The sequence below is a fragment of the Anopheles aquasalis genome, chromosome 3, assembly GCF_943734665.1.
Source record: "Anopheles aquasalis chromosome 3, idAnoAquaMG_Q_19, whole genome shotgun sequence".
In the NCBI taxonomy this organism is placed as follows: Eukaryota; Metazoa; Arthropoda; class Insecta; order Diptera; family Culicidae; genus Anopheles; species Anopheles aquasalis.
In genome coordinates this window covers 30,894,668-30,913,485 of record NC_064878.1, presented here as the reverse complement: position 1 = coordinate 30,913,485, position 18,818 = coordinate 30,894,668, and the positions used below count along the sequence as shown (strand labels likewise).

At 43.6% G+C, this 18,818-nt stretch overlaps 1 long non-coding RNA gene across 2 annotated transcripts; it reads left to right on the top strand.

Annotated features, from left to right (window-relative positions):
- Positions 1–4,372: 4,372 nt before the first annotated feature.
- Positions 4,373–5,249, top strand: LOC126576297 (uncharacterized). 2 transcript variants are annotated; one of them, XR_007608299.1, is made up of 3 exons: positions 4,373–4,483; positions 4,664–4,788; positions 4,877–5,249. It is a non-coding gene; the product is annotated as an uncharacterized LOC126576297 (long non-coding RNA). The 2 variants fall into 2 exon arrangements; XR_007608298.1 differs by having other exon boundaries at positions 4,638–4,788.
- Positions 5,250–18,818: the final 13,569 nt, after the last annotated feature.

The window sequence follows — 18,818 nt, the reverse complement described above, 5'->3', positions numbered from 1 at the left end:
GATCTTGGGCACCAACTAAACAAAATTTACCCTGCAGTAATGACAGAAATGTGTAAAATGGACAAAGCATTGAACGGAAAACTTCAAGCGATCCCATTCGCAGTCTCTGAATTGTAAGAAATGTAATCAAGATTTACAATCGGTTGCTTTCAAACAACGCATAATGTCATAAAACACGGGCAAACTTTCAAAATCTTTCGAATTCACAATAGATGCATTGAAGCCGTCGAACCATAGTGAGGACGGTCCTGCGGCAGTGTATACGCGAGGGATCATCACAAACTACCTGCATCAACCTGCTCTATTTATTGATCCAAATGCATAAACGAAGGACTATCGTAAAACCACCAGCATGAAAAAAGTCTTGCGACGATGGTAAAAAGGGTTGTAGCACTAAAAGTACCAATAAAAGGATCCGCAAGTACTGTCCACGAAGGGGACCGATCGAAAAAAAGAACTCCGGTAGCCTAGGGCAGTAAACGAGGCCATTTGTTGATCAGGCAAGACGGTCGTTTCTAGCGAACGTAATTTCGTATGGTCTGAGGGGCAATCGCAAAAGACCATCCCCTTGGCCAAATGCAGGTATGGATGGATCAGTGGACCTGTGAGAAATCCCAAAGATCCCTGTCCCAAGATTTCCATGGAAGAAGAAATCGCTGATCGAATGGATATTTGCGCTGATCATAAATCGGCAGCCATGGTTAACTAGTCAGGAGAATCATAGAGCAGGCAACAATCAAGGATTAAGGACACTGCGGACTGAATAAACCACGAAAAGTTGAAGAAACCGGGGACAGTACTAAGCCAGCAACCGCCATTGCTCTACTGTTTCGATCGACGCGAAGAACACTTTTAACAGCGCCAGCTAGTCGGCTATCACCAGTGCTTAGCACGATATGATAGCACTCGAATACCTGCGTCTCGATTACCATTCTGACGGTACCGGTCGGAATTATGCACCCTTTTTGGAAAGTTAAGCAGCAAACTCATGGATGTCCTAGTGCCGCGATGTCCTGTTCTGGTTGAGCTAACGGTCGCTTGTCACAAAAGTAAGACAGTGATTGAAACTATTACGAGCTATAACGACGAGCTTGCTTTTCGCGAAACAAATCAGTTGTTTGACTCTTCCACTGAATCGTTACACATCTCTGCGCTTAACTGAATCACGAGAAAGACGCATACTTCACTTGAACCTCCTTACACGGCAACTGTTGACACATTACTAACTTTGAGAATGGTAAGAGTGTGTCTTGTATATGCTCGTCTAAGGATCTTACCAGCGTTCAAATGGTAGGTACTGATGCCCAACACATAGCCGAGATATGTGCATCCATATACATAACCATAAAAATATGTCTTGCTCGGCAGAGATGTTAATATGGTGGGAAAAAAAACTGACCTGCCTGGGATGATGACCCCCCTACCAAAAGGGCACATTTTTAACGGACCACACGGTGGTGTAACCAGGTATACAAAAAGAGCAAAAAGGGTAGTTCTCGTAAAAAAGACAACACGGCCACAATTAGTTTGAGAATCTTACCCAAGAACATTTTTACTATATTTTGGAATTGTTTTTAAAGCATACGTTTTAAATAAATTTTACGCCTAAATAACACAAAAACATTATAAATCATTTTATTTTTTTTTATTTTCCAAATAATTTCATATTTTCGATAACGATAACGGATTAACAAAATGGTAAGAAATTATATGAATTAAATTATTTATTGTTTTAATCAGATTAACTTTCTGATTGAATAAATCTTACACCGAAAAATAGTGGAACAAAGATGACTGAGCTATTCTGAAAGTATGTATGAAATGAAATTTTATTACATACAAAGATATCGCTTTGCATATACAGTCAAAGCCTTCCCGATATTTCTCAACAAATAGTTTCTTTAGTTTGACTTCAATAGTTTATCAGAAAAAATACAAACAGTTCATGTAATAATCATGAATGAAGCACAGCTCAATAGGCTCCAATAGGTTCGAATATTCTGGTTTGTCCAATTAAATGAAAAGCATTGCATTGTTCGAGGAAAAAAGTTACCGCGAGTTAACTCCGCTGCTGCAACCTGAGCCGTGCGGCATCTCTTACCTCCTTCCTTCCTCCATTCCCAATTCCCCGACAATGTGTAGCAATAAGAACAGTCTGTTAGAGACCCTCTTCGGGAACGGTCACCCGTGTCTAGTAAATAAAAAAATATAAAAAACAACTTAAGTAGCTGTTTTAACTCGCGCAAGCGTTGTTGTAACATCATCAAGTGATTTTTCGTTGGTTTTTCACTGATGGTACGGCCGAGGGTGCAGAAGGCCGCTCCAAGGAGTCGTGTTGCTTGATAATGCAGCACTATACGGGAAGTAAACTCCTTATCAAAGCTAAATAACACCATGAGACCGACAGCGAACAAGTACCGTTAGCACAAACATTCTTTCAGGAAATGCTACCAAACGCCGTGAGTTGATTTTAGCCCTACAGAGCGTTGTCATTCCTCAATGTTAATGTCATTCAATCTCGTTCCATCATTTCATTCTTTGAGTGATACTTTTTCTACTTTTTATTTGGTATGATTCCCAAAGTCATTCTTGATAATTACCAAATGATGAAACTGCTGCTCTTAAATTGACTCGAAATTATTCCGCCAGCAAACAACAACAACAAAAACTTACATCGTGAGAATAGTAACTTAGAGTATTGTTTTTTTTCAATTCCTTGGTGTTGCTGCGCTCAGTTTGCTTGTGGATTGTAACAGCTTACTTGCACACCTAGCATTTCTTTTTGTGAAGCTACACTTGGGTAGGCAGAATATTAGCTGCTTTTGATCGTGTGGCAATCGCTGACGCCTCCGTGCGCTGATTCGTTTGATTCATTTTGGTGTGTGTTATCGCCTGTAGTCGACTGCATGCGTGACAGTGACAACATGCGTTAACGTGGTCATTATCGCCTCACCATCATAAGCATCTTAAATTAAACACATGTTTTGTTCATGCATTTTAAAGGTTTTGGATTGGATTCATTATTTTAATGTACTCTATAATTTCAATGGCTTTATCAGTTGTATACAATTAAGTTATTAAGCGGCGATAGCTTAACTCGTAGTTAAGAGAAAAAGACTAATAGAGAAGTACTTTTGAGGAAAAGGAATAAGCAAACATCTTTTAGCAATACAATGCAGCCTGTTTATTCGAGGACGATTCCATAAATACCACGATGAACAGGCACCCGTCAAAAGGTAGGTCTTATTGAAATCATGCGGAAACCTATCTTTTCCAAGGATGTGCTAAACTGAAAGAGTGTGAACAATACGAGAAAACATACATGTCCACGCATATCAATATTGCCAGCAGCTGGCAGCAGAAACTGTAATGATCCCATCAATCAACGGAAAGATGTCTTTACTGAAGAAAAGGGATTTTTTGAGGAATAGCTGATGATGCAGAAGAAATGCAATAAGTTTAAAAAAATGTAGCGATGAATAACTATGACGAGTTAAGAAAGGAACAATAAGATTCTTTTTACGTCATCTATTATATACATTTAAGAATTGTGTAAACTCCTTCAATCAATCAGATCTTGCATTCTAACAAAAAAAAATCTCGGATTGAATATTCCCTCTGATTTTCAACACCTTTTTTTTCACATTTGTTTGATTAATGAATGAATAATTGATTTTTCATTTTGCAATACAAAGAGCAATTTAAAATATATTTTTCCGTTAGCAGAAACTAGATATCTACAACTGAGGCTATCATTATCATTCGTCCTTCAAAAGCATTTTTCGTATCAAATCAAAATTTCCTGTCTATCGTGGTATCGAGAGAATGTGTCGTGGTCTTGTCACACTTCCTAGGAACGAAATGGTGGCGATGCGCAGGTAAAACTAACAGTTTAAAACCTTTTCATTTTGCTCTCCTAGACGCTACTATGTAATTATTATATAAAGAGTAAATAAAACTTATTTCAATACATGAGAAAAAATGTTACACCAAAACAATCAAACTAACATCAAACTAAGTTTATCGATTGCCTCGCTCGCGCTCACGCAAATCGCTTCTACGATCGATCGCATGCTCTGTTTCAACGATTATATCCTCTTTCCTTTATCATTTATCAGCCACCGGTTGCGAATGCCATCATCGATCACAGCACCGCAGAATCGTTTTGCTCTCATTTCTGTTTGTTACCTCGTCGGGTACGGGTGCAGTGCAGTGCAATGTGGTGCGTGACATTTACTTCGAACCGCTGCAGATTTCCCAGTGATTTCTTGTGACTGTGTTAAAAGTGTAGTGTTAAACCTAAACAAAGTTTTAGTGAACAGCCGATTTCCTTACAAGACGATCAGTCGATTGATCAGCTGCTGATTTTCCAGTGATTTCTTGTGACTGTGACTTTTATTGTGGTGTTAAATTTAAGCTACGTTTTATTAAACAGTCGATTTCTTTTCAAGACGATCAGTCGATCGTTGCTTCAAAAGCTAAGGTAATATTCCACCCAACTTAGCGATTCACTTACACTCTCAAATCATCAGTCTTGTCTGTCCGTGAGCCATCGGCTATAGATGGCCGAAGGGCCACCACTACAGTTATCAATATTAAAATCGCCAGCTAATAAATTTTGCGGGTTTATTGTACAGAATACTTGCCTTCACACTCTGCTCAGCTGCAGTTCCTGAGAATCTGTTGTGTAATATACCTCCTTCTATAAGCCGAGAATGTGAGAAACATGACGCCACATGGGAATGAGGTATGATGTATTGAGCAGAACGCATGATAAGAACGTCAATGGTGAGTGTTTTGTTTTCACAATCTGCGTAAGAGCTGTGAATTTAAAATGTGAGTTTTAACTCTTGAAAAATGTTCTTTAATATTTTAGGTACAGTTTTATTTGCTCCAAAGACATATAAAGGGATGCTGTCGACCTCTGCTTAGTCTTTATTCCAAAGAGCTGCTGCTAAACCTCTGCTCTGGTATGTACTCCTTTTGTTGCCTCGTCAATCCTCTCATATTTAACAGCACCTATTCTGCTATTGTACCTCTTCAGGGGTCACGCTCTGGCAGTATTTGTATTAAACTCATTGGCCACTGTTGGCTTCATGAGTCAAAGACTAACACAACGTATACAAAATTAATATTAGAACATAAGATAAAAATCGGTGTGTTGGTGATTTATCTGATTTTACGAAAGAACACAAACCAGCAATTTAGAATATTTCTTACCTGCTGAAAAAGGCTCTTTTGCGCGCCTCTACAAAAATCAATACGATACCACATATCTGGAACCCTCGGGTCTATCTCGATAATCGATCGACGATTATCATATCGATCGACAATCGATATGCGATCGTCGGGGAACAGAACATTAACTAGAACAATTTCTGAAACTAGTTCGTTTGACCTCCTGTATACTGATTTAAGGGCCTGTATGGTACCACATTTGTTCTCATTTTTTTCTTTTGACAGAACAGAGGGTGTTTGTCTTTATAAAACGGGCAGTCCTTATCAAGCGTGTGGTGTGCATCCCCACACGACAGGGATTTTCATCGACACTCTTTTAATAGTTAACACTCGTTTTGCCGACAAGGCTCCACGAAACTGCTTACCCCTAACGGGAAAATAGGAAGAAACGTGACGATAGAAGATACATTTTCAGAGACAGAGGGACCTGTAGACAATCGGATGGATCGCCGCCCAACATAGGGGCGATCGGTTTGGCGACCGTTGAACTATAAACGTGAGTTAGATTTTGGACAAATTCCCGGCTATAATGCGTGTCAAATTGTTGAACAAATAGCTTCAGGCACTTTGCTCCTAATGGTCGTAACCGTTTGTGTGCTACAGCCTAAAACATTCTTATAGCACTAAAATACAGCGAATAATGGTTATACAGACCTTCAGTCCTTAAACTTTATATACTATGACACTCATGTAATGCAGAAAAGTTCGATATTCTGTGCCTTTCCAATGTGTTAAGGTACTAATGGACCGATAACGACGATGCACGACGATGCATAGTTTTCATTATTAAAGCAGCCACTGTGTTTTGTTGGCCATCAGTCCACTTTGGATAGTTGAATTCCTTTTAAATAGTACCATCAATGAGTTTCTTTGTAACCCCCAAATCGATCAGATGTAGACGATCGCCAACTGGAATGTTTTCGCTCATGTCTAAACCGGGCTCATCCTCTAACGGTGATCGAAATGTCTTATGGTGCTTCTTATCTGTTCGGACACTAAAATTTACGCCCATGCGCAATGGTGCATCTAAATTTGTTAAGATCGTTACACCTTCTGGCAGAATGTATTCACCTTCAACTGTACATTCATCGCACCCATGTGCACCATTACTCACCATTATAAATTTGATGAAAGCACGAGCAGATGAGTCGGCAATAATCGTATCGTATAATTGCATGACAGACTTTTATGAAACATGAGATTGAAGATGGTGATCGGAGGTGGATTTTTATTCTTGCCGGGCACTGCATTAATTATGCTATTAATGGAGGTGTTGTCTAAATTTGATTGTTCACAAATCACTTTAGAGAGTCGCGAATACTTCTTCCAACTCTAACGGCCTATGCCAGTGCTCCTTATCCTCAAAGACTATCGAGAAACTCACAATAAAGTCACGAGTAAACTGCAAACTACTCCGTTTGCTTCGTCGGGTAATCGCTAACTGTCGTTCTATCGGCGATCCTTTACCCGTTCCCGTTAATCGTTCCCTCGCTTCATCCTTTCTCTCGGGTTCTCGCCCTCTATATTCTATCTCGTCCCGTTTTATCTCACATTTCTCACACTCCATGCCTCTACTCGCGCTCCTGTGTCTTCTAGCTGCCACCGGTGGTGAAGTACCACCAATTTCGGCAACAGGAGCGGTGTTAGAATTGATTCTAACGTTTCAAAGAACAGGGAAATTTGTCGGTAAATTAAGCTTTTATTGGCTGAGTGGCGGAGCTAATAATGCAAAACAAAAACCACAAATTTGTGCCTGTTGCTGTTGAATTCATCTAATTCTCGCGCGCCTCCCTTTTTATACTCTTCGCGAGGACACTCAGCGTTCATCCTTCTGTTCAGCGCCGTGGCATGCGCACTGTTTATAATATTCTCACTAGCTCACGCACTGTTTATAACAAGCGGTGTTGGATTTGTGACTGGAGTTTTTTAAACTATCTTATTGTTCTGTCCCATTTTTTCTATATAATCTTATTGCCTACTCTTAACCCGTTTATGTACATAGAATAAAAGCTGATCTATCTAAACCTATCTCACCTAAAACTACCTTACTAACTTAGCTATATACATGTGTCACATGAGACGTTTTTTTCAATTCGGCGTTTCTTACGCAATCAGACCAGTCCTTCTTACTTAGTTTTAAAGTGTATTTTGAAAGTTTTTCTGATGATGATGAGTCCCACCTCTAACCCCTACGTAGGTCTAAGAGGGACGGTTTTATCTAATGATAATTAAAAAAAAATAAACTCACTAGAGGTGGCATGGGAAGATACTCTCCAGAACCCTGGTGTCTAGCTTTTCAAACAGGACATAGAAGGAGAAAGTTGGCAGAGCACCAAAGAGAAACAGAATCGAGGATTTCTTGCATGGCAAGACAATCGGCGATACTGTGGATAGGGGAATAGATCTTTAGGTCATCAGCGTAAAGCAGATGCTGCAGATATCGTTTATGAATAGAATAAATAAGAGAGGAGAAAGAACACTACCTTGCGGGACGCCTGAAGTGCAGAAGACTTCCTCGGAGTTGGGAGAAACCCCAAGCTTGCAACCAGAAGTGCATGCGGAACCCGGTCGAAAGCAGCTTCAAAGTCCGGGTAGATGGCATCAGTCTGAATGCCACCGTCCAGCCTTGCCGTGGTGGAGGAGACGAAATCCACGAGGTTGGTGACGGTTTGACCGCATCGGCATGAAACCATGTTGGCGAGGGCTGATCCAAGCGCTCACCGCAGATAATAGCGTGGGGTGGATCACCGATTCGAAAACCTTGCTGCAGTTACTGACCAACGAAATCCCTCTTTTTTTCAACGAAAAGCAGCAGGGGTTTCGCACATTAGTGCCCCGACGCTATCCACAGCAACTTCTGTTCCTAGGACGAGGTTCATACGTCTTCTTTCCACCTCAACCCTAGGGCAGGTCACTAGGACGTGCTCCGGGGACTCTACTAAACCCCTGCAAGCGGGGCAGTGTGGTGACGAGGCTCTTCCTATCCGATTTAGGTACTCCCTAAAGATTCCATGACCGGATAGGAGCTGGGTTTAGTGATAACTCACTTCACCATGCCTTCTAGCCACCCATCGCTCTATGTTGGGGATGAGACGATGTGTCCATCTGCCATTTATCACCCTGTCCCAGTCCCGCTGCCAGGTTGCTAAGGACCTGCGCCTTGCATCTGCGCGGATACCTCCCTTAGTAGGATTGTGATAGGCATTATAGATGCTATCACGCCGGCTGCTGCTGTGGAGATCGTACGGAAAGCGCACGTGACTCTGATTTTTTTTTGTAACATATTTATTGGACATAACGATTAGATAACGGATAGATTTACATACAGGTTTTTTACATTATTTACATAGAGTTTTTACAAAGAGTTGAGATACGATCTGACATGACATAGGTCAATCACACTATCATTGTTGCCAATGATGTGGATGACGTATTTTATGAATGTCTTACATATTATTTTCCGCTGCGTACTGTTATGACCTGCAAGGACAGGCCTCTGTAGCTCGACGAAGTCCAAATTGCATGGCGTGCCCGTGGCATGTGACATCGTTGTTAGCATCTCCTTCCATGCATCCTTTGTCCTTCTGCATTCCGCAAATTTATGACTCAGGCTTTCTGGAATGCCGCAAACAGTATATGAGGGTGAGGGAATCCTTCCCATGCGGAAGAGGAGATTTTGGTGTTGTATTTTCCCTAGTGCTATTTTGTAGTATGTGCTTTGGTCTTCTGTTGATAGCTTGCTTGATCGTATGTTTTTCCATACCATGTATGGAGTGGCTATTGTAGTGTTTGGTAGTATTGTCCTGTATATTTGCTTTGAGGTGCTATGTGTGTGATATTGCGGAAGGTATGCCAGTTCTTTTACTACTTTTTTTAGACAGCCGTATGATGGAGGTATGATGTTGAGATGAGGCGGATTTGCTACGTTTGTTATGTGGGAGCGACCAATACTCAGCACCTCTTGATCATTCACATATCTGTGTATTAATAATGATTTCGCTTTATACATTGGAAGGTGAAGGTTAAGCCCTCCTCTGTTATGCGGTTGAGCTAGTTGCATGAGGTGAATTTTAATGCCGTTTACCGAATGCGACGATTATGTTTCTGATCTGCTCTATTTTATCAATAGATGTTGTTATGATGGAGATATCGTCCGCGTATACATTGATGAGATAATCTTGACCACAACAAACTTTTTCTAGTTCGGTGACTAGAGGATGGAGGTGTAGAACGAAAAGGTGCATTGATAGTGGATCACCCTGGCGAACAGACCGTTGGATTGGGAAGGGTGACGATAGTTTCCCATTTATCAGGATGCGGGAAGAGGATTTTTCTCCGATAGTTTTTAGGAGCTGTACCAGTTTGGAGTTAAATCCAAGAGAGCTCATAGTGTTGCAAAGAAAGTTTCTGTCTACTCTGTCGAATGCATTTGCATTTGCATTTCTGTCGAATTTTGTGAATTGGGATAAGGTGTGCTCTACGCCAGGAGACTGGGAAGGTTTTAGAATCCGGAGACATTTCGAAAAGTGTCGCAAGCGGAGCTGCCAGGGAAGGAGCGCAGAGATGCCATCGGGCCCGGGAGAGTAGGACGGGCGAAGATTTCGTAGAGCATTCCCGACCGATTCAACGCTAACCGGAAACTCATTCACCCAGACAATCCCCGGTGGGGTGTACGAAAGGCCAGAAACGAGTTCAGATGGGTCTTGTATCGGAGCGTCGAAAAGACTGGCAAAATGTCTTGAATCAAGAGCGCAGACGTCAGATTCCCTATCGGCCTGTTCCATATCCAGAAACATAGAACTAGGCATGTTATGGCCCCCTCTGCGGGCGTTGACGAAGCTCCAAAAGGACTTCGGATTTGATCTGCACCGCTCTTGAGTTAATACTACATACCCCAGATAACGCGCTCTGTTGTACTGGCGGTAAGCCGCTGATGCCAATTTAAACAACGTCTGGTTGTATAACGAACGATAGTTGTTGTAGTGACGGCAAGCGCGGTTGCATTCGCGTCTGAGGCTTCGCAGCGTACTGTCCGACCACGGTGGGCGGGAAGGAGGGTAGAAACGAGGAGAGCAGAAATTAAGAGAAGAAATAGTGATTTCGTTGAACTGAGACACAGCCTCATCGACTGTCGAACATAAAAACAAAAAAGAGCCGGTCGATGTGGGAAAAGATTTCACACAGCCTGAGATAATTTGTTTTGCGATAGTTGAATGTGCGAATAGAATAAAACGTGCTAAGGAGTTATGAGAGCTAGCGGGAAAAAGGAAGCTTAAGAACTAATGATAGAGCAGGGTGATACGGATCCAGGTTCACAAGCTGGAACACAGCAGAATGAACCGAAAACAGCGGCACGCAAGTCGAGTTCGCCCGAACTAGGTCCAGCTTCCTGCCCATGTGATTCGGGACCACGTTCATCTGGAGGTTTTGCGACTGCTGAAGCATTCCCAGAAACGCCGCGCAGGAGTTAGAGTTGGCATGTGGTAAGGGCAGTAGGGAGGACGACCCGGTGGAAGGTAGGAAGGGTCCTCGAATGAGTCCTCGTCCGCAGAGAGGTAGGGAGGGATGTACACGACTCCAATGAAGATACGTGGACCAGCTGGAGGGGAAATCTGCATCCACACCATCTCCAGCGACCGTTTACAGCAACCGGGATGTGAACAGCACGAAGTTTTGAGAGTCGATCCACGTTTCCGTAAGTAAAACGACGTCGCATTTGGCCTCAGCGCACGCGAGCCGGAGTTCAGATGTCTTTTTACGTAGGCCGCGTGCCTTTTGGTAGTACCAGGTAAGTTTAGCGGTGAGATGTGATGCTGGACCGGGTGCTGTTCGGCGCTATGCACGTTGCTCGGCTGGCGACCGGAGTGATGAGGCGTTATGCTCTCCAGGAGCTTGTCGCCACGGAGCAGCATCAGGAGACCGCGGGGGTCTTCGAGGCCGGACGGTTGACAAACTCTCCAAATCGGACGGCAGATGGCCACGTGGACGATGAAAGAGTGGCGCCACGCAGGTGTAAGGGCAGGCCAACCTTGAACGACACGAACGAAAGCTCATTGGCTGACGAATCCAGCCAAAACATCCACCGTGCATGATGGTTTGAAGCCGGACAAATACAGCCAAAATATGGGCGCAGTAAGGCAGTGGGCAATGATACTGTCAGAGATACAGTCTCAGATGTGTTTTGACTAGATGTGACTGCTACTGTCGAGTGAGAGCCATCGGGAGGTGAGGGATCGTTACCACGTGCTGGTTTAGACGATAAAGCAGCCACGCCATGAATGCCCCTAGCAGGCAAGTTAGGGGCAACAGGCTGGATTGAAGTGCTCTTACGACGCGTTATAACGCTACCGTGGGCCCAGTGCACATCAGTGCTAGCTGGGGCAGGATGTGTTTTGGTTACCAGTGATTTTGCCGGCACGTCACTACCATCATCGTTTCTTAAAACATGCTCCACGCTTGTTTGAGATGATGTTGAGTCCTCCTTGGAGGAGCACTCGATAGCATTAGGCAGAGAGTATTGGTGATGAGCAGTTGGATCCTCAGTTGAGGAACTGTTGAACGCGCTGCCACACACGTAGGTGACATCGATGGTGTTGTGCAGTGCGGTGAAGTGTATGTGGAAGTCGTAGAAGTAGCAGCAAATGAACTCGGGCACGGGTTGATAGTCGCGGCGGACGCGGCATAATTCATGCAGTGAGCTGGGTTATAGCGAGATAGCCGGCAATCAACTTCCCACAACAGCCTGATCAACTTCTCATCAATGAGACGTGATAGCTCATCAATGATGCCGGAAGAAGGGCCCCCAGGGAACGTCCTTGCTGCACTCCTCACAAAACCATCTTAGGTTTTGATTTGCTAGCACTTTTTTGATACATTGCTTTCCATTGCCTTGTTTTGTCGCGTCTGTAAACGTCGTCACTGTGTCGGGGTTTTTTGGAAAAATATAGAAGCGCAAAACGCAAAATGTGGCGAGACCTTGTGACCTTGTTGCGGATAGTCTTCGCAACGGGAATTAATCGAACACAATTTGTCGGTTTCTATTCAGGTGGTAAGAAAGACCAAAAATGTAATGTTCCTTTGCCTTTAAAACTTTACACTTGTACCTTAATGTTTGTACGGTTACGCGATCAGTTTGGAAAAAAGGGGCGAAATGCTGCCCGCGCGCGCTTTTTATCCCCTTTCTCCTCTCTCTTGGTTTGCGCGCCACTCTCTCTTCTAACGGCTGTAAACCTTAGCGCGTAACGCCCATCGCTTCTACTTGCAGGCTCCTCTACGCTTTATGTCATTTTTGACAGACCTGTACAACTGAACTTTCCCATATAAGTTCAGATCATTGCTCAGCCTACAGATCACTCTATATTTCTTTGCAACTTTTGATATTACCTAGTCCATGTGAGGCCCAAACTTAAGCTGGTCATCCAAAACTACTCCTAGATATTTTATTTCCGAAACTCTTTCAATCGGTTACTGGTTGATGGCGATGGATATCCGGTTACCAATTGTCCTAATCGACAAGACCATGTACTTGGTTTTCCTGACATTCAAGGCCAACTTTTTATACTTTAGCCATCCATCCAACGCTTCCAAATCATCATTCATTTGCCTCTCACACTGGGACAAATCTTTCCTGGAGACAAATAATACGGTATCATGGAGCCAAAACACTGCCCTGCGGAACTCCATGTATGTTGTAAATAAATTTCGAATGATGATTCGCGAATACTGTCCTTTGTGTCCTGTCGGATAAATATTCCGCAAACCACTTCAACTTTACTCCCGTAATACGAAATTTTTGGATTGTTTTGAGGAGTAGGGATCTAGATATAGTTTCGAATGCCCGCTTTAAGTCCAAGAAAACTGCCAAAATCAGTTGCTTTGACTCGAGATGTTCCATTCACTTGGCCAGAACCAGATTCAGTGCCGAATCACACGAATGGCCCGCTCTATACCCTGACTGTTCCTGGACCAGCAAGTTGTTTGCATTCAGAGCATGTTGATCGGGCGAAACTCCCTCGCCTCAGAAGCACCTGTCACTTTCGGGACAGGGAGGCAGGGAAAACGCCACTCTCTAACGATCGTTTAATTATCGAAAGAAGGCTGCGCCACACAACTTGAAAGCAGTCCTGCAGAACCCGTCCATTAACCCTTCCTACACCTCCTCTTTTATTCAACTTACAACATACCGCTTCGAACTCTTCATATGAAATTTGCTCAAACTTGTACGTTTCATTTCTACTTCAGCTAGAGTGTGAACTTCTTCTGTGCTATGCGGGACCCCCCTCCGCAGTTGTAGAATTATTATTGTAGAGGGGGCAGTTGTAGAATTACTTTTAGGAATTTGTTTTGTATTCGCTGAAGTTTTATTTTGTGTGTCTTTGCACTGCCACTCCAAATGGCAGAGGCATTTTTTCTTGATAGAGGCATAATTTCTTGTCTAGATGGAGTCCTCGGTATTTAACTGATTCTTTCCATGGAATGTCTGTGTTGTTGTTGCATATTTCTATGCAACTGCTTTGATGGCGACTTTCGCTAGTTCTATGTATGAAGGAAATTGCCTGTTATAGTTTGTTTGTTTATTTGTTTGTTTATTTGTCAGAAATCAACACCCAACGGGCTCACATGCCTAAATGGGTGGCTGGACTTAAAACTAAGGGAAATCACATAACATACAATAAAATAATTGTCGGGCTCCACGAATTGCTTGATAGGTAACATGAAGACGCTCGTTTAGCTGTCATTATGAGCCATGATAGCCCTTAGGAAAGGGGCCGACGCACCATAAAACGTACGTGACCGAGGGACGGTAAGGGCTCCTGCCCAGCGAAGATAGCGGGCAGGGGCCGCAAAGTGAAGTTCGGCCAGCAGTTCCGGGGCATCGATTCGACCTCCGATCAGGCCATCGATGAATTTCCGTTGAGCGATTCGATGGCGCGATTGCAAGGTGTCGAGTCCTAAAAGCAGCCGCCGGCCCTCGTACGGCGGTAGCTCATTTTTATTTGGCCAGGGCAGGACTCGAAGGGCAAACCGGGAAAATTTTCGCTGGACGCCCTCGAACCTGACGATGTGAAGGAAATGTTTTATTGCTCAATTCTTTAAATTTACCTCGAGGTATTTGCAAACAATTTCATCGTCGCATTTCACTGCTAAATTCTTTTTATTCATTCTTCTAGCCATTTTCTCTACAGTTTTCAAACCTTCAATTACGTCACTTGTTTTTCCAGCATATGACAGTTGCGCTTGAGCAATAATCCTTTTCATATTCTTGGTGTGTAGCTGTACATGTAAGTAATTATTGCCTAGATTAAATAATATCTTTGGCATCTTGGACACATCGATTTTATTGATGGAGTCATAAACTCTGGGATGATCGGTCTCATTTCTTTCCTAACCGGAGTTTTATAGTTAGCGCTAAAAAGAGAGCGAGACGGGCTCTCTCTGTGCAGTGGTTCTAAATGTGCATTCGTTCTCAACCATCACACTATTCAACAGCTGAACTATCTATTGATTGGCACTATTCTGTGTGAAACTTTACCATCGCGTGGCTGATGAATCTGTTTACAGCATAAAAGGCAGTAGAGTTCTGACACATCCGGATCACTATGTCCTTGACCGAGAAGTCATTACCAATGCACCCTACTTCAGCTACTCTCTTGTTTCTACAAACCTAGAGCAGGTCATCGGAATATGTTCCCGAGGCCCGCCCTCGTCGCTTGAGATACTTCCCATGAAGTGCCCATGCCTGGAAAAGAACTGAGGAACCCGCGTCTTCGCCGCTATCAATTTGCATTGTACGACGCCTTCCGTGATGTGTCGAAGATAGCAGGCGTCCACGGTAGCTCCGTTTGCTCTGTGTCGTCGTCCCTCTTTGTCGTTGCAGATGGGCCATACCATCGAGAAACGAGTACCTTCTCTACGTCCGAGATCACTTTAAACCATGTCTCTTTGCAGACGAACGAGCGTCGATCTACGATGTCTATCTGCTCGTCCCCACCATTTATAGTCATTGCTATCGGTAACACTCAGCGTCGCTGTCGATAGATTGCTTTCCGATCAGCATATGAATTGAGCGTATAGTTCCGTCGCTCTCCTTTTCACAACTCTGTCGCTTCACTGAGAATGCAAAATGTTCTAATGGCAAGCAAAAGGTTCTATTAACACAAAATGTTCTATTAAAAAGATAAAATGTTCTATTTATTGCCGATGCCACGTCAGCAAGAATTTCGGACTCAATCAAAATTACCGAAAGAAGGCGAGGCTGCGGTTTTTTTAAGCGAAAGTGCTAAAAAAGCGTGCTTCCTCTTGTTCAGCTTGGCACTAAAAAAAGGCCGCTGCAAGGAAACCCGCGCTTTTATTCATTCATCTTGTTGACAGGTGCGCACACAATCAATACACCAATTTGCCGTTTGCAGTTGACAATTTTAGCAACCACGCTATAATAAGATCACCCCCCCCCCCCCCGCCCCTTTAATGCGTTACGCCCGACAACAGTCGACACTATTAACACCAAATGTTCTACAAACAATTCTCTATTACCCGCTTCACGCTAAGAAAAATGTTCTAGTGTTGTCTACGGCGAGACAGAATGCGATTTCTTTCGGCAATTAATGCTCAGAGGCAATTACTGCTAATAACAACAGAGGGTTGCGTCCGCTCTGGATAGTATTTTATTTAGCTTATGAGTCATAACTGACTACATGAATCGTATTCAAGCTGTTTTACCGTTTAATTTAATTTAATTTTAATTTTATTACTTACTATTTGTTTGCGTACAGCTAGACAAGGATAACTTAAAACTAAGGAGAGAAGAAAAAATAGTCATAAAGAAATAGAAGCGAGATAAAAATAAAAGTAAAAGAAGGAAGGAAAAGAATCAAGAGGTAAGAGGGAAGCAAGACGCAATGACAAAGACAAGCGAAGTCCCCGCGTGTCACAGTTCAGAACTAGGATGGAGAGGCGGAGATGGCACGGATTCGGGCACGTTTAAAAGAAGCAAGAGGGAGATGAAAGTCGAAGAGATGGTAGTGAGAGTTTGAATGAACGAAGGCACAGTAGAAAAGGATCAGAGGACCCAAAAGCAGTTCTCCGATTGGGGATAAGGAATAAGTCCCTACGGCATAGGGAGCGAGAAGGGATATAAAAGAGGAGCCGCGAGAGGAGAGCAGGATCGTCAATCACGCCCAGGAGCAATCCAGCGACGAACACGCATTGTGAAAAACACCGTCTGTCGGCTAACGACGGGAGGCCTAAGGAACAGTGACTTGAGACAGTCAACATTGTAAAAATCTCGGGTGAGAGAGCTAATCAACCCCATCGCCCTGAACGCCTTACGCGATTGTTGCGTCCACATGGTCCGAGAATGTTAATCTGGCATCCAGTAACAACCCAAGGTCACGTACACACAAGACACGAGAAAGAGGAACAGAGTTTATACAGTAACTGACGGTTACAGGAGAGGGGGACCGACTGAAAGAGATAACAGAGCACTTCTCTGGACAGAGAAATAGATGATTAGCAGAACACCACTGACAGACATTGTCGAGAGCTTTCTGAAGGAGAGAACAGTCAGATAAATCACGAATAGGTAGGAAGAATTTCTGGTCGTCGGCATACAGAAGACAGCCTGATGGAGGGAGGATAGAAACGATATCGTTTACGAAGAGGATGAATAGAAGGGGAGAAAGAACACTGCCCGTGTGGGACGCCGAAAGAGCAGTCAAGAAAGAAGGAGGGCGTGGGGAACGCGATCAAATGCTGCCTTAAAATCGGTGTAAATGGCGTCCACTTGGCCACCCCTGTCCAGCATCGCAACGGAGGTTCCGCCAGGATCACGATGTACGCCGCCGTAGCCGCTTCCACCGGTGGTTCCAGTGGTTCAGATTCAGCTGCACTATCTGCATACTGCCTGCCGAGCTGTTGTCTTTATTCGACTGTTCACGATTGTTCCCTAATCACTTCAACTTTATTTTATCGCTTTTACACTTTCTTGATTTTCTTAGCACTCTATTCACTCTTCAACACTATTCTCCAGTGTTTTCCTTTCCTCTTCGAGAGCTGCAAAATTCTCGTCACAGGCGCCAGAATCATTTCTCACCCACCCTGTTGCTCCTTAACTCTTCCACTTCTTCTGCTCTTCCTCAACTTTCCACTTAATTCTCCATACTTCTGCTATTCTCTGCTTCCCGTTATCGCTGTCACCGGTGTTGGAGTACCACCTGATTTCGGCAACACGAGCACCGCACCGAAAACTTCCTGCGTGGTGCGTGGCTGTTCTCTGCCAGGTGGGCTCATGAAGCAGCTTGCCTTGGCGGTGTATGCAGCTGCCGGATGGCCTGCTACGCTGCACCGCTTGCAGGTATCACGGAGGTCCTCTCCCTTGCACCAGCGCCAGCATGATGACCGAACTCCCAACACATGAAGCACCGAGTTGGAATTGATCGGATATATCCTGGCCGTACGGAGGTTCATCGCTAGCAGTCCAATCCAAAATGACGGTTGGCCTTTACTGGAGGCTGGCCCGTAGTGCCCCGTCGCTAAGTCTTTGTTGCTTCGCATCAGATCAATAAGCAGTAGAAACTGCCGTTGGTTTGTTTTTTTTTTTGTTTGGCATTGTCCAAACTTTAAGAAAAACATTGTAATTAACTTTATTTTATCTGTATCACATACGACCCTTTTTACCCTTACGGGTGAAACGGAGGCCACCTGAGAGCGACGCTGTGCTGTTACTCGGTTCGGTTGAGAGGCTCGCGAAGTGTTCGGAGGAAAAGGTTGCGATACATTACTCTGTCACCCGGCCTGAAATTATCATTCATCCGTCGCACAATATTTCCATAAGGATGATATGGATGTTTTAGCATGCTCAAAACGGTACGTGGAGTATACTTAAAAAAATGTCTGGCTTGGTGACTCTTTCGTAACGATGGTCAGCGAGTTTCTATATTGTAGCAAGAACTTGTTTCCTATTTAATTTATTTTAAGAACCTATTTAAGAACTTTCCTATTTAATGCCAAAGCTGTATACCTCGCGTCTAACATAAACTTCTTTAGCACATCCTTCCCCGTTCGCACTCCTCTCTCCGCCTGTCCATTGGACTGCGGGTGGTACGGTGGTGTTTTCTTCAACACTATTCCATTTTCCTTAAAAAAAGTTGACAAAAGCTGCCGAATGAAAAGGTGGACCATTATCCGTTATTATTTCCTTCGGCAACCCAAAATTCGCTAAAAAGTACTTCATTTGCTCTATGATGTCGTTGGCTCTTGCTAAATTCAGCAAACGAACATCGATAAACTTCGTATACGCGTCTCCACCAAATAAATCTCCTAGAATTCATTTTCATCTTTACCACTCCCTCGTGGTTGGTATGGAACATCTCTAATGTTTTCAATTTCAAATTTGCTGGTGTAACCAACCTGCCATTAAAAAAACAACATTTCGTCACACCCAGTCTCTTCCCATTAAGGGTGAGACTTCTCTCTCTGTTGGTATAACTACCAAACAGAGGTTATTCTTTCTTCCGTTGGCTTTATTCTCAACACTAACGGCGATCCGTCCTATCGGCTTCACCGATTGCCCCGATGCGGAT